General features: G+C 37.3%; 1 pseudogene; it reads right to left on the reverse strand.

Annotated features, from left to right (window-relative positions):
- The window catches only part of LOC141498750 (trinucleotide repeat-containing gene 18 protein-like), a 98,742-nt pseudogene that overhangs the window by 65,702 nt on the left and 18,734 nt on the right, over nt 1-14,306 (reverse strand).

Here is a 14,306-nt window from a genome sequence, read left to right on the forward strand (position 1 = left end):
GAATTCAACCAAGAAAAGAATGTTTGCTTGAATTGATTTGCAGACCATTCTTTTTAATCAGGTAATTTAAAAATCTTATCCATTTTAATAGTATTTTCAAAGAAAGAACTTTTAATTTTATTTATGATTTATATGGTTTTTGCACTGTTCTGCTCTAATAATCTCCAATTTGGAGTTATTTATGATTCTTTATTTGTTAGTTTTTTAATTTTTAAAAGTAAATATTCATGTCGATTCATTCTTTTGTATTTTCTTAATGTATTTTTAGGAATATACTTTTTACCCTGAGGACTGCTTTTGCTGCTTCCCACAAATTTAGGTATGTTGTTTCGTCACTATCATTTTGTCACATAAATATAGTTTCTCTCTTTAATTGGCCCTTTGACCAAATTATAATTTAGAATTACATTTTCAGGCAGCTAGGTGGGCCAATAGATGGAACATTTGGCCTCGAGTCAGTGAGGAGGACATGTGTTCAAATCTTGTCCCATACACTTAATTTACTAACTGTATGACCTTGACAAGTCCCTTAACCCCATTGCCTTGCAAAAATTTAAAAAAAAAAAGCAAAACAAAAACAAAAACAAAAAAAGAGAGAGAGAGGATTTCATTTTCAAATTTCCACATGAGTTTGTTTAGAAAAGACTATTTGGTAAAGACAGTGTGGGAGAGAGGGAGTATAGTGGAGCAGGAGAAGATTGTGTGAAAGATATCTGAAAGAGTAGGAGAGTTACAAAAGAAATTGTAGACAAGATGGTAGGGAGACAATTGGGAGCAGTTCGATCATGCAGTGGATGGAGTGTAAGGTTTCAAGTCTGGAAAGGCCCTCTTCTTGATATCAGATTCAATCAAAGACATTTAACTAGCTCTGTGATTCTGGTCAAGTCAATTAACCCTGTTTCCCTCAGTTTTTTCAACTGTACAATTAACTGAAGAAGGAAATGGGGAACCACTCCAGTTCCTCTGTGAAAAAAACATCAAATGGGATCACAAACAGTCTGACTGCAAACAATAGGGAGGCAGGTAGGTGTCATGGTAGAAAGAGGAATTAGTAAGATCTGAATTGAATCCTGCTTCACAAATGTTCTGTTAAGGGACAGTGAGAGAGGCTCTTGGGACCCCAAAGATACTCTTGGGAACCTGGTCCAGAGGCATTGTGAGAAGAGAACTCACTCAAATGAGAATCATTTAACCAAAGCTTTTTATTGAGGGAAAAAAAAACTAAACAGATCTAGAAGCAGGACAAAGCTGATTGACTGACAGTGGGGATGGGGTAGGAATGATTCTTTTATGGGGAAATTTTGGACCTCATCAGATAGTCATATATTTAGGAAATTTTCCATTTGCAAATGCTTCAAGGAGCATCCACCAGGTGACTCTGTTTAAGATATCAGCCAAAGTTTTCCCATATCTGATATTCCAGATAAGGAGAAAGGACAGGTTGGGGAGACACTTGCCCATACTGAGGTCAGTTTGCAAATCATACTTATGTTAGTAATTTCTATTTGGGGCCTGTTTTCACACAAAGCCCAAGTTAAACCCTATAATTTCACGGTTAACCCTATAATTTCAAAGTCCAAAACAGATACTTATAATATTGCAGTTGATCCTATCACAGCCAAGTGGCCAAGTCACTTAAACTGTCCAAACCTCAGTTTCTTCTGTTCTAAAACTTTGGGACTGAACTACATAATCCTTAATGTGCCTTTTAATGAAATACTTGATAATACTGCTGACATAGAGAGAGAAGGAAAAGACCATTTCATATTTGGATGGAAGGAAAGAAGTTGAAAAATAAAACCTTTTAAGGAGGGAAAGAGGCAGGCAAAAAGGGAGAGAGGGAGAGAGAGAGAGATATAAGGGAGAAAGAGAAGAGGAAAAAAGAGACAGGGAGAAGGAAAGGGAGAGAGCACCACATGATAATAAGAATGTGAGGGAAGAGACCTTTATAAAGGAAAATGAGGAGTAGATCAGAGACCACAGGGGAGAAAGAGATTCAAAGGGAAGAAACATCTTGCAGGTGTAGAAGCCAGGTAAGTGCCATTGTGGTTAGAGTGCTCAAACCTATCTCAGTCACAGACACAATGTCTTCCTTTGGAGAAGTCACTTTACTGTCAGCCTCAGTTTTCTCTGCCCTAAATTTTTGGACTGGACTTGATGGTGTCTAAAATGCTCCAGCTCAGGGGCAGTTAGGTGGCACAGTGGATAGAACACCAGCTCTGGAGTCAGGAGAACCTGAGTTCACATCTGACCTCAGACAATTCAATTGCCTACCTGTATGACCTGGGGCAAATCACTTAATCCCATTGTCCCTTAAATTAAACCAAAGCCAAAAAATAAATGCTCCAGCTCTCTGATCTTCTTGAGGATGGGAAGACAAAAACAAATATTGACAAGAAATGTAAGTTTGTGGGTTGTGAGGTTCCATACCAAGAGCAAAAGAATGAGGTCCCCTAATGCACTCTTCTGAGTATTCTGAATGACTTGAGTCCATATCCTATTTCTTATTTTTTATAAATATTGAACCCTGGTCAATTCTGAGAGTGTTTAAACCTCTGCTCTCTATTATACTATATTGGAGTAGGAGTTAATGACCCTGAGAGTTCCTTCAAGTTCTATATTTTTAATTTTCTTGATGATATGCAACAAATGAATACACTATGTATCACAAAGGGAGAATTAGAAGATGGAAAAAAGAATCTTTTGGCGATGGAGATAGGGGAAGATTAAAAAGAAGGGGAAAGGGAGGGTTTGATAGGCATGCTGAGACAGAAATACAATGAGATAGACACAGTCAGATATATACATACATATATATATATATATATATATATATATATATATATATATATAGAGAGAGAGAGAGAGAGAGAGAGAGAGAGAGATTGTCAATGATAGAAAAAAGAATTTCTTTTGCAAGGTTAAGTGAATTGCCCAAGGTCAGACTAGGTAATTTATTAAGTGTCTGAGGCTGGATTTGAACTCAGTTCCTCCTGACTCCAGAATTCATGCTCTATCCACTGAGTCACCTAGCACTACCCAGAAAAAGAAATTTAGAGACAGACACAGCAAGGGAGACAAAGACAAACACAGAACCACAAGGTAATGAGTGAAAAGACTATTATTAATGAAAATGTGGAGTAGAGATAAGAAATGAAAAAGAGGGAGAGAGATGCAAAGGGAAGACACATCTGGCAGATGTAGAAGAAGCCAACTCAGGTCATATTGTTTAGAACAATCATTCTACTATAGCTTCTATAAACTATAGAGTTCTTCAGCTTGTTATCTCCTCAGTAAATGTATTGAGGGGGATTCAATTGTGTCTAATGACAAATCAGATCTATGATCCTCTAGAATCCAGAGACAGAAAACGATATATACTTTAGATTAAGCATCTAATAGAGAGAGAGTTAGTCAGAAGTAAATATTGAGGACTTCTGAGGCAGTCAATACTACAGCATGAAGCTAACATGCTCCTTGAGTTTTTCACTACTAAAACTAAATGAAGCCTCTAAACAGACATTAAAACTATAAATCTGACCAAAAAAGAGAAGATTCAAAGAAAGTTTTAATAGCAGACATCGTGGATGAATTTCAGTGAAGGTCTGTCTTGGGGAAAAGGGGAAATAAAACTCAGCTAGACAGAAGAGTGGAAAAGCCAGCAGAGGCTTTCAGCCACAGTACAATCCAAGTCCGAACACCTTGACAATAGCATAGGTCCCACCAGCTAGATAGCAAGTCAGTAGGGTGGATCCCAAAGCCCAAAAAAGTCTGAACAGTGGGAACACTGGGACACAGGACAAGACATGGTTGGGAGCAAAGCACTACATTGACAGAATCTGGACATAAAGGAGGAAATAAACCTCTGCAAAGGCAAAACCTTAACTACATAACCAACATCTTGGCCAACTAAAAGCCAGGAAACAGATCCCAGTCCCAGAATAAAAAGCTTGGGTCTATACTCCTATGCCTCAGGATTAGAGCTCAGACATTTCAAGATGAGCAAAAAAGCTAAAAGAGCACCCACCATAGAAAGGTTCTATGCAAACAAAGATGATAACAATGTCACTTCAGAAGACGAAAACAGTGAAAAATTACCCAAAGGGGTAGTCATAAAAGATTCTATGAATTGAACTCAAATCCAAAAGCTCATAGAATAGCTTAAAAAGAATTTAAAAACCAAAGGAAAAATGGAAAAAAGAAATGAGTCATGTAGGAAAATTGTGAAAAATTGACCAAAGAAATCAAATCTTCTAAAAGAAAAAATACCCAACTGGAAAAATAAAATCAACCAACTGAAAAAGGAAATATAAAAGTTAATTGAAGAAAATAAAGTTCAATATTAGGAAAGCACACAAAGTAATTGAACAGATCAGTAGCAAAACTAAATCAAATGATATTATTATCTCAATAGATTCTGAAGAAGTCTTTGATAAAATACAATATTCATTCCTATTAAAAACAGTAGAAAATATAGGAATAAAGGGAATTTTCCTTAAAATAATAAGCAGTATCAATCTAAAATCATCAAGCAATATTATATGCAGTGGAGATAAACTAGAATCATTTCCAATAAAAACAGGGATGAAACAAGGATGACCATTATCACAATTACTATTCAATACAGTATTATAAATGTTAGTCTTAGCAATAAGAGAAGAAAAAGAAATTGTAGGAATCAGAATTAACCATGAGGAAGCAAAACTTTCACTTTTTGCAGAGATCTGATGGTATAGTTAAAGAACCCAAGAAAATTCTCTAAAAACCTACTTAAAACAATTAACAAATTCAACAAAGTATCAGGATATAAAAGAAACCCACATAAATCATCAGCATTTCTATATATGAACAACAAAGCCCAAGAGCAAAAGATATAAAGGGAAATTCCATTTAAAGTAAAGTAAAATTAAATTCCATTTAATGTAGACAACATTAAAAACTTGGAAATCTACCTCCCAAGGCAAACCCAGAAACTGTATGAACACACTTGAAAACCACTTCTTACCCAAATAAAGTCAGATCTAAACAATTGGTTAGGTCAAGCTAATATAATAAAAATGGCAATTCTACCCAAATTAAATTACTTATTCAGTGCCATACCAATCAAACTACCAAATAATTATTTTATTGAGCTTGGAAAAAAGTTACAAAATTCATCTTGAGCAAAAAAAATAAAATGTCAAGAATATCAAGGGAGGGCCGCTAGTTGGCGCAGTGAATAGAGCACCAGCCTTGGAGTCAGGAGGATAGGTTTAAAAGAAAAAGTAGTAAATGACTACATTTAATTTACTGTTTGACAAACCCTTGGATAAGAACTCAGTATTTGACAAAAATTGTTGAGAAAACTGGAAAATAATATGGCAAAAACTAGATATAGACCCACATCTCACACCCTATACCAAAATAAGGTTAAAGTGGGCAAAGCTCTTAGACATAAAGTGCAACAACATAGATAAATTAATAGACCAAGAAATACTCTATCAGATCTATGGAAAGGGGAGAAATGTATGACCAAGCAAGAAATAGAGTTAATGGAAATTGTAAAATGAATGATTTTAACTATATTAAATTAAAAATAAAATTAAAATTAAAAACAAATTAAAATTGCACTAATAAAATCAATGCTGCCAAAATTAGAAGGAAAGCAGAAATCTGGGAAACAGTCTTCACATCTGATAAAGATCACATTTCTAAAGGTCTCATTTCTAATATATATAGAGAGAGATTTGAATCAAATTTATAAGATTACAAGTCATTAACTGTTTGATAAATGGTCAAAGGATATGAATGACAGTGTTCAAATAAAGAAATTAATTCTGTATATAATCATATGAAAAAATGATCCAAATCTTTAGTGATTAGAGAAATGAAAATTAAAACAACTATGAGGAATCACTTCAAACTTATCAGATTGGTAGAGATGACAAAAAGAGAAAGTGATCAATGTTGGGGAGGTTGTGCGAGTATTGGGACTTCAATGGCTTGCTGATGGAGTTGTGAACTAATGCAACCATTCTGGAGAGTAATATAAGAACCATTCCCAAAAAGCAATAAAGCTGATCACACCCTTTGACCCAACAATTCCAATACTAGGTCTATATCCAGAAGAAATCATATAAAATGGGAAATATCCAACATATTACAAAATATTTATAGCATCTCTTTTTTGTAGTGACAAAGAATCAGAAATTGGGACACCCATCAATTGGGGAAAGGTTGAACAAATTATGTTATATAAATATTATAGAATACTCTTGTTCTCTAAGAAACCATTAATGGTCAGACTCTAGAGAAGTGTGAAAAGAGTTACAGGATCTGATTCTGATTGAAGGGAGCAGAACCAAGAGAACATTATATACATTAGCCATAACATTTTGAGTTGATCCACCTTGATGGATGCAGCTCCTCTCAGCAGTTCAGAGAGCTAGGACAAGCCTATTAGATTGACTATGGACAATGCTGTCCCTAATTGAGAGGAAGAAAAACAAAACAAAAAAAAAGAAAGTAAAACCTTCAGAATCTGATGAACACTACATTCACTTAAAAAAAAATTCTCTTGAGTACTCCTTTACCTTAATCCTGATTCCTCAGAGCAAAAAATAACTAATCTGTAAACATATTTAACACAAATGTCTATGCACAATATTCACCTGACCCTTCATCACTGAGGAAAGTGGGATGGGAAGGAAGGCTGGAAGGAAATTATGTAACTTAAAAATATCCATATGCATATGGATAATGTTGGAAAACTTTCATAACATGTACTAGGGAAAATAATATATCAATTAAAAAAGAAAGAAATATTGAGGATGAGAAAGACAAAAAAGGATGCATTCATAGGAAATAGAAGTATGTGCAATGGGAAGCCTATGTTGATCAAAACAACCTGGTATTCCAGTCAACTCTTCCTGGAAGTCAGAATGACCTGAATTCAAATCCTAATTGGGACTCTGAATATTTGATATTGGATAATTCAGTTATAGTGTTTTAAGTTTCTCTCTTCTGTTATACTATAATAGGATTGGTCTCAGTGATCCCTACTATTAATTCTACCTATAAATTCATGATTATAGCCTTGAAGGGGGGAAAAGAAAAGAACACTTATTTATCGATGGAAATTAGTATAATAGTAAAAACATTTGAGGAAGTGATAGAAAGGAGGAGAAAAGGAAAGAGAGAGACAGAGATAGGCCCAGAAAGATAGAGAGATACAGACAAGATAAAGGGAGAAGGAGAACTGCATGATAATGAGCAGTAGAGGAAGGGAAGAGGCTATTATTGAGGACTATGAGGAATAAGGATAAGAGCACAAGGTGAGGGAGAGATGGAAAGGAAAAGACACCTAGCAAATGGAGTACAATGCAGGTAAATGTCCTAGTGGACAGAGCATCCTAATTGGAATTGGTCACTTGAGTTTAAATCCCTCATTGGCAGCTCATGAACTTTGCTACTTCAAAGAAGTTATTAAACTACTGTCAGCCTCGGTTTTCTGTTTAGTATAATTATGAAGCTTGACTTGATGTCTAATGAGCAGAAAGAAGGAAGCATCGACAAGAAATTGAAGTGTGTGCATTTTGGGGAAGGGGATGATGATGATGATCTTTGTCCTTCAATTCCTGAAGAAGACCATGACAGGAGGTAAAGCCAGGAAAAGTACATGAGTGGGATTTGAGTGAGGTGGTACTGCGCTAAGTCACCAGCCAAGCTGGAGGCATGCTTTGGAGAGGGAAGGCAGTCTAAACCATAGGGATGACTTGCGATCCACATGGAACGCTACCAATTTGGGGTAGCCAGGGATGTGCAGCAAAGTGAACCACTGGGTCAAGGTCCAGATATTTCATTCCACTTTAGCACCAAGGAGTTGGCCTGGATGACCTAGTTTGTCTCTCTCATCACCTCTGCCCTCTTCACATCAACTAGTCATGGAATGTCCTGGTGCAGGAGAACACAGGAAAGGTTGGCTAGACCCTCCTCCAGTGGAGACTGTAGCACTTTCACTGTGCTCACCTCTTTTTGCTTAGCCTTGGAAAGTATTCTGAATGGGACCCGTCCTCTCAGCATAGGCCTCAAGTGAAAGCATGAAGGTGGGTGACTTGATTTTGTGCTCCTGACCCTGATCTTTGACTGGGGGAAAGACAGTATACATGTTGGAATGGATTGACTGGGGAGGAATTGTCACTACAGAAGAAGTTGAAGAGGGGGTCATTTTCCATAGCTGGGTAGGGTGCATAAAGGGACAGGCACATGAAATAGGCAAAGTGATAATGGCAGGGATCCCTTTTCATTCTGTCCAGATGGCAGAGGACTACAGGTCTCCCATTCTTATCATGCTAGGCAGGATCCTCATTACAACCTTCCTGCTCTTCATTCAAAACCTCCAGTAGAAAGTCTCCCATCACTGCAACTGTTCAGGGAGAATGTCTTTAGGGGCTTTTGGATTTGAGCTCTCTACTTTCTAAACACTGGTGGCCCACAAGCTCAGACAGGAAGGGGGGAGATCCCCTTAGCCCCGTGCTCCTGCCAATTCCTTCTCACTTCCCTTCAGCCTTTGCATCCTCAGTCAGGTCTAGGACACTTTGAGGCCATGACTCCTTTTCAGCATTGCTGTCCCTTTTGCTAAAGAGTGGTGGTAGGTGTCCTTATGTGTCCATTCTTTGTTTCACTCCTTGGTAGTACCCTCATGGGAGGTTTTGAACCTCCTTATCCACCTGGATAAGTTCTTTGTCTCCAAGTAGGGAAAGTGATATTTGACTGACTGTTGTCCTGGACAGAAGGTTCTGGGGGTACAAGGCCACGTGGCCTGGTAGATAGAATCCATCTTTAGAAGAGTAAAAGAGGCCTGACCCCAGCTGTACCAGATGGGGATTGCTGCTGTTGAGAGACTCCAGCTGCCTCAGGGAAGCCCATTAGATAGATGGGAGGAACTTGGTCAGGTGAGTTTCTCAGCCACAGACACTTCCACTGTTTCCGTCTCCTCCTTCCTCCCAGCCTTCCAAAGGAAAATGTTTTACACATATATTAAGTACTACCAAAAAGCCACTATGCACAAAACTTTCCTCAGTTTTTTTTTTCTTTAGTAGAATCATGAGGCTAGATGTGATCACGTCTAAAGATATTTAAGCTCTTTGCTCTTTTGGCTGCCAGAAGAAAAAAAGAAATCCTTGTGGCCTTGGTTTGGGAGAAGAGAATTAAAATGAGAAGGAATGAGGCATCAAAGTATTCAGTGATACAGAGAAAGGTCAACTGAGATGGGGGGTGTGATATATGTCTATGTCAGAGAGATATGACACTGAGTGGACTGGGCTTCTAGCAAGAGAATTATTCAACAGTTTGAGGTTGCAAAGATGATTATTGTGACTCCCCCTGAGCTAGCAGAGTGATACTACACCTCCTACTTCTGGAGTGTGAATATAGAAACATTTTTTATCTATATTAGCAGCCTCCCATGATGCTGAGTCATCCTCCCAGTCTTCTGGTGGTGTTGAACTTTCTTTGTTCCAAAGGAAATCAAAGGGAAACAAATAGAAAGGATGATGCTTCAATTGTTTGTTGAATATGGCTTTACAGGAAGAATAGCTCTGCACTAGGGAATTGTCTTAGTTATAATCATTTCTCAAAGCTAGGACTATCCATCTTGGTAGCCACATCTGCTTCCCAAGATTTCTCTTAGGGAAGGTAGAAAGCAAGATCTGGATGTGGGAACCTCATACCTCTACAGTTGTCTGGTCAGCAGGAGAGCTGGGACCAAGACTTCAGATGGAACCTCCTGCTCCTTGACCTTTAGGAAAATTATTCATTCTCCTTGAAATAAAAAGAAGAAGAAGGAATTTTTTTGGATTGCAAGTGTGTGTGAAATAAGATGGCCGGTGACTGTGTGAGTGAATATATAAGTCCAAATGAAGGAGAAACACTGTGATTAGATCTCTTCCCAGGGAGAGTCCCTGATAATCTCTGCTCCCTGACCTAGCCCAAGGATCATGCCTTATCTGGAGAATTCTACTGTCTGTAAAGTCTCCAGTAGAACAACCCCGCTGGAGTGAAGTGCCTGTTCAACCTGTGCAGAGATTGGATCAAAAGAGGAACCATCAAAGTCTCCATGATCCTAGGTAATCTCCTGACTCAGAATTGTCCTTTCTACATTCCTCTTATGCCCTTGCAAAGAGAGCTTTAAACAATAGAAAAAGATCTAGTGTTCTGAGACTTCATGAGAGAATGAACAGTGTTTTATTTGTACTTGATTGTTCTGTGGAATATAGAGTATATGTTGATAATATGGTATGTGTTTTGAGTCCTTGTAAATCAAATTGACCTTTTTCCTGTGGACTGATCAGAAAAAGGAAAAGGGTAAAAAGAGAAAGAGCTTTCCACTGAAAATTTCTAAACTTTCAAAAATTATAATCTCTTCTGTATTCCTAATTCTGGCCAAGTTAGGAACACTAAAGTGAGAAAAGTTTAGTTTGTGTGTGTGTGTGTGTGTGTGTGTGTGTGTGTGTGTGTGTGTGAGAGAGAGAGAGAGAGAGAGAGAGACAGAGAGACAGAGAGACAGAGAGACAGAGACAGAGATAGAAACAGAGATAGTGAGCCAAAGAGAATTCTTTGTGTAAATTAGAGAACAAATTTGTGATTGAAGTGTATACTATTGAACTATTTAATGTGTATTTCCAAATTGCAAGGGGATTGTGGTTTGAATATTCTATATATGCTGTAAAATCTTATTGGCTTTTTGGGGTTATAGCTCTGTAGATATGCCAAATTTGAGACTTGATATAATTTGCAGAAAAATGTCACCCTAACCCCTATAGAATTCTCTTTCTACCCTGGAGACTGAAGGATTTATTGTTTTAATGTAGCAAAGGTGATTACACCAAGTACAAGATTTTTCAACTCTTGATAGAGTTGAAAGTAGTTTACAAGTTTTGTCTTCAATGATTCCAAAATTAGTGTAAAAATAAGGCAATCATTTGTGCAGTTTGAAGTTTTGAAGTATTATCTGGTGTTTAAGAAAATCCTAGAGTATTTTAGCTTGGATGGAGGTTTGTTTAATTAGAAAGAAAAATGGAATAAGGGAATAAGCAAATTTATTTTAGGAAAATAGTTTATCTGACCACTGTGGTCTTCTGTGAATCATTTAGCTGAATATAATTGAAGAGATAAATAAGAGGTAAAGTCAACATAGAGAAATATATCTTTGTAAACTCTTACTTAAGGAACCAAACTGGAAACTTTTTATTTGATGATTAGATAAACTGTCTGTAAACTTTGAAAGTTCAGTTCTGATCAGGGAAGAATAAAGTTTGGCAATGAATTTGAGGTATATGAGAAAAATGTTCTATATTTCCAGAGGAGAGACCCAGTGGATTTTATGCAATTAGTCTTGAAAGTAGTGTGAGACAAGACTTAGAAGGAAAAGATTGAGAAAATAGTAGTGAAGGGAGGAAGGGGAAGTAGTAGATCAAATGTGGAGAGATAGACATTTCTTTGCTGTGCAGGAATCAGTTTGGATCAAAAGAAGTTAGAAAAGAGAGGGAATTAGACCTTCCTTGCATCTCTTGGACCTTATTAAATGTTTTGTCCTTTGTTTTTAAAGAAGACCATAACATCAGGGAGGTGATGCCATGACAAGCACATGAATTGGATTTAAGTGAGGGGATACTGTGCTGAGTCACCAGACTCATTTTCACATCCAGAGTCATCTGAGTCCAGTGGGCAGATAGGGATCAGGACTATTGGAGATGTCCCTGGATAAGGGGCAATCAGAGTTAAGTGACTTGCCCAAAGTCACACAGCCAAGAAAGTGGCAAGTGTTTGAGGTCAGATTAGAACTCCTGTCCTCCTAAATCCAAGGTCATTGTTCTATCTACTGTGCCACTTCCTGCCCCAGGGTCTCATTAGTTCACATTTGGGCTATAGCAATTGTGACTCTGCCTGGCTCATCTTCCTACTCAAAACTACTCTCTATTAGCCCAACAGATTGCTTTTCTTAAAGCAAAAATTCAATAATGACACCCCCACATCTCCTCAATAAACTTCAGTGGTTCCTCATTGACTCTAGCATCAAATACAAAATATATATAAAAATATTTTCTTTTAATGTCAACTCTCTTAACAATTTGTTGTTCCTGCATTTCTAGGCTTATTATTCTTTATACTACACCAATTCCCTGGAATGCATAACATTGACCTCCTTGATGTACCTTGATTATGACTCTATCTCCCAATTATATGCATTTTAACTGATTTTTCACCAAGATTGTTCTGCTTCCTGGATTTCATAGGGGATAGGATCTTTGGCATCTAGACTATGAATTCTCATTCTGATGCACACACTGACAAACCTTGAGATGAACCAATGGATGAGAAAAAGAGGAAAAAGGACCCTGAGAATTTGTGTGAGAGATATAGAACTGGAAGGAAACTAGCAGTGAAAATGAAATAGGAGTCTCTAGCAAAGAGGGCTGTGAAAAATGTGTGAAGTGACACAGCCAGGTCACAGAGGTTGAAACACAGTTCTGGACAGTCAAGATATCCTGAGTTTATATTCTTCTTCAAAACCTGCTTAACTAGCTGTGTGAAGCTGTTCAGGTCCCTGAAAGTGTCTAAATCACTTTCTTCTGTATATAAAATGATGGAGTTCAACTCTGTAGCCCTTGATAGTTCATTCCAGCTCTAATTATCTGATAATATCAATGACAGATAAAATGAAAAAAATCTAGTTATTTTGGGCTCAGAAGAATAACAGAGCAAAACCAGTTCTGAGCAGCAGAGAGATAAGGGGAAAGGGTTCTGTGGATAATGAGGTTTCTGAGGAGACCTTTCTTGGAAATCAGGATGAGCTGACTTTGGCTCTTAATTCACATTCTCAATAAAACAATAAAACTCTGGGCAATTCATAAAGAATGTTTTCACCTCTGTTTCTTCAAAACACAAAAGAAAATGGAGGAACATTTTTAATTGGATGAGAAAGAGAGAATGAAATAAAACTTATGAGAAGGAGGGAGGATGATGGAAGAGAGAGAACACCTGCAAGAAAGTTAAGAAGAAGAATCTAGTACCCTTTTCTCTTTCAAAAGCAATCATGAGTTGTTTTTTTAGAGTTTTTGCAAGGCAATGGGGTTAAGAGTTTTGCCCAAGGCCACACAGCTAAGTAATTATTAAGTGTCTGAGGCTAGATTTGAACTCAAGTACTCCTGACTCCAGGGCTGGTGCTCTATCTACTGCACCACGTAGCCAACCCAAAATCCTGAGTTTTTGAAAATGGAAAAAAATTGTCTAATTTGCAAAGGAAGACTGGAAGGGAACACTGATCAATAAGATCCCAAAGATCAATCAGCAAATCCAGCCAGGCAGAGTTAGCTGAGAATTCCTTTCTGCCTGTAACGCAAAGAAAATAAAATTGAAAGCAGACACATATAAACATCTAAATTGAGTCAGATCAACTCAAACCATAGAGGCTCCTGAACTCCAGGGAAAACCTTCATTGCTCTCACACTAGAGAGTCTCCAAAACATAACATGACAAAGACAATGGAGCACCAGATAAATCCTTTAAATTTCATAAAAAAAAGCCTCAGAGATCTAACCTCCATGCCACTCTACCAAAAAAGTGCCACACTTAAATCTAAGAATGAGTCTTCAGTACCCACTCCAACCTGAAACAAACCAGGAAATTCTGATCAGCCTATGAGACCCTCCCCCGATCCCAAGTAAAATCCTAGAAAATATTTAATTTCCAAATTAAACAAATGAGTTAAAAAAGCAGTTGCCTCATGTTATTCCAAGGCCAGTTTTGACTAGGCCAGTTTTTTTTTTATGGATCCCATATCCAGCATTGTTAAAAGGTAGTCTACCCCATTTCCAAGTCAAAATTGTCTAACCCACATCTGTCAACTTAAAACACTGGTTGAGAATATAATTGGGATTTTAAAAGTTACAGACCTCTATTCTCCAAAAGAGCACATCTGACTACAGACTGAGAACCTGTTTTCCAAACCCTTATCTTTCCAAGGAGCACATTTGAGTCCAAAGGATCTGTTCCTCCTCAAATTCCCATCTACCTGAATCCATGGTATCATTACTATAATTTTCTTAGGCTAAAATGAAATAACAAAGTTATTTTTATAAATGAAGTTTTATTCTCTAGAATTTGACCAAAAAGCCATAGGTAGATGACATCCTCACAAATGCCAACCCCAATCCAAAATTTTGGTGTCATTGTATATAGAAAGGACAAAGAACCATAAAACTGAATCAAGTAACCAATGAGATTTCACCTAGATGACATTGGTTCCAATATGATACTCTCATATC

Source organism: Macrotis lagotis, chromosome X (genome assembly GCF_037893015.1).
Source record: "Macrotis lagotis isolate mMagLag1 chromosome X, bilby.v1.9.chrom.fasta, whole genome shotgun sequence".
Classification (NCBI taxonomy): Eukaryota; Metazoa; Chordata; class Mammalia; order Peramelemorphia; family Peramelidae; genus Macrotis; species Macrotis lagotis.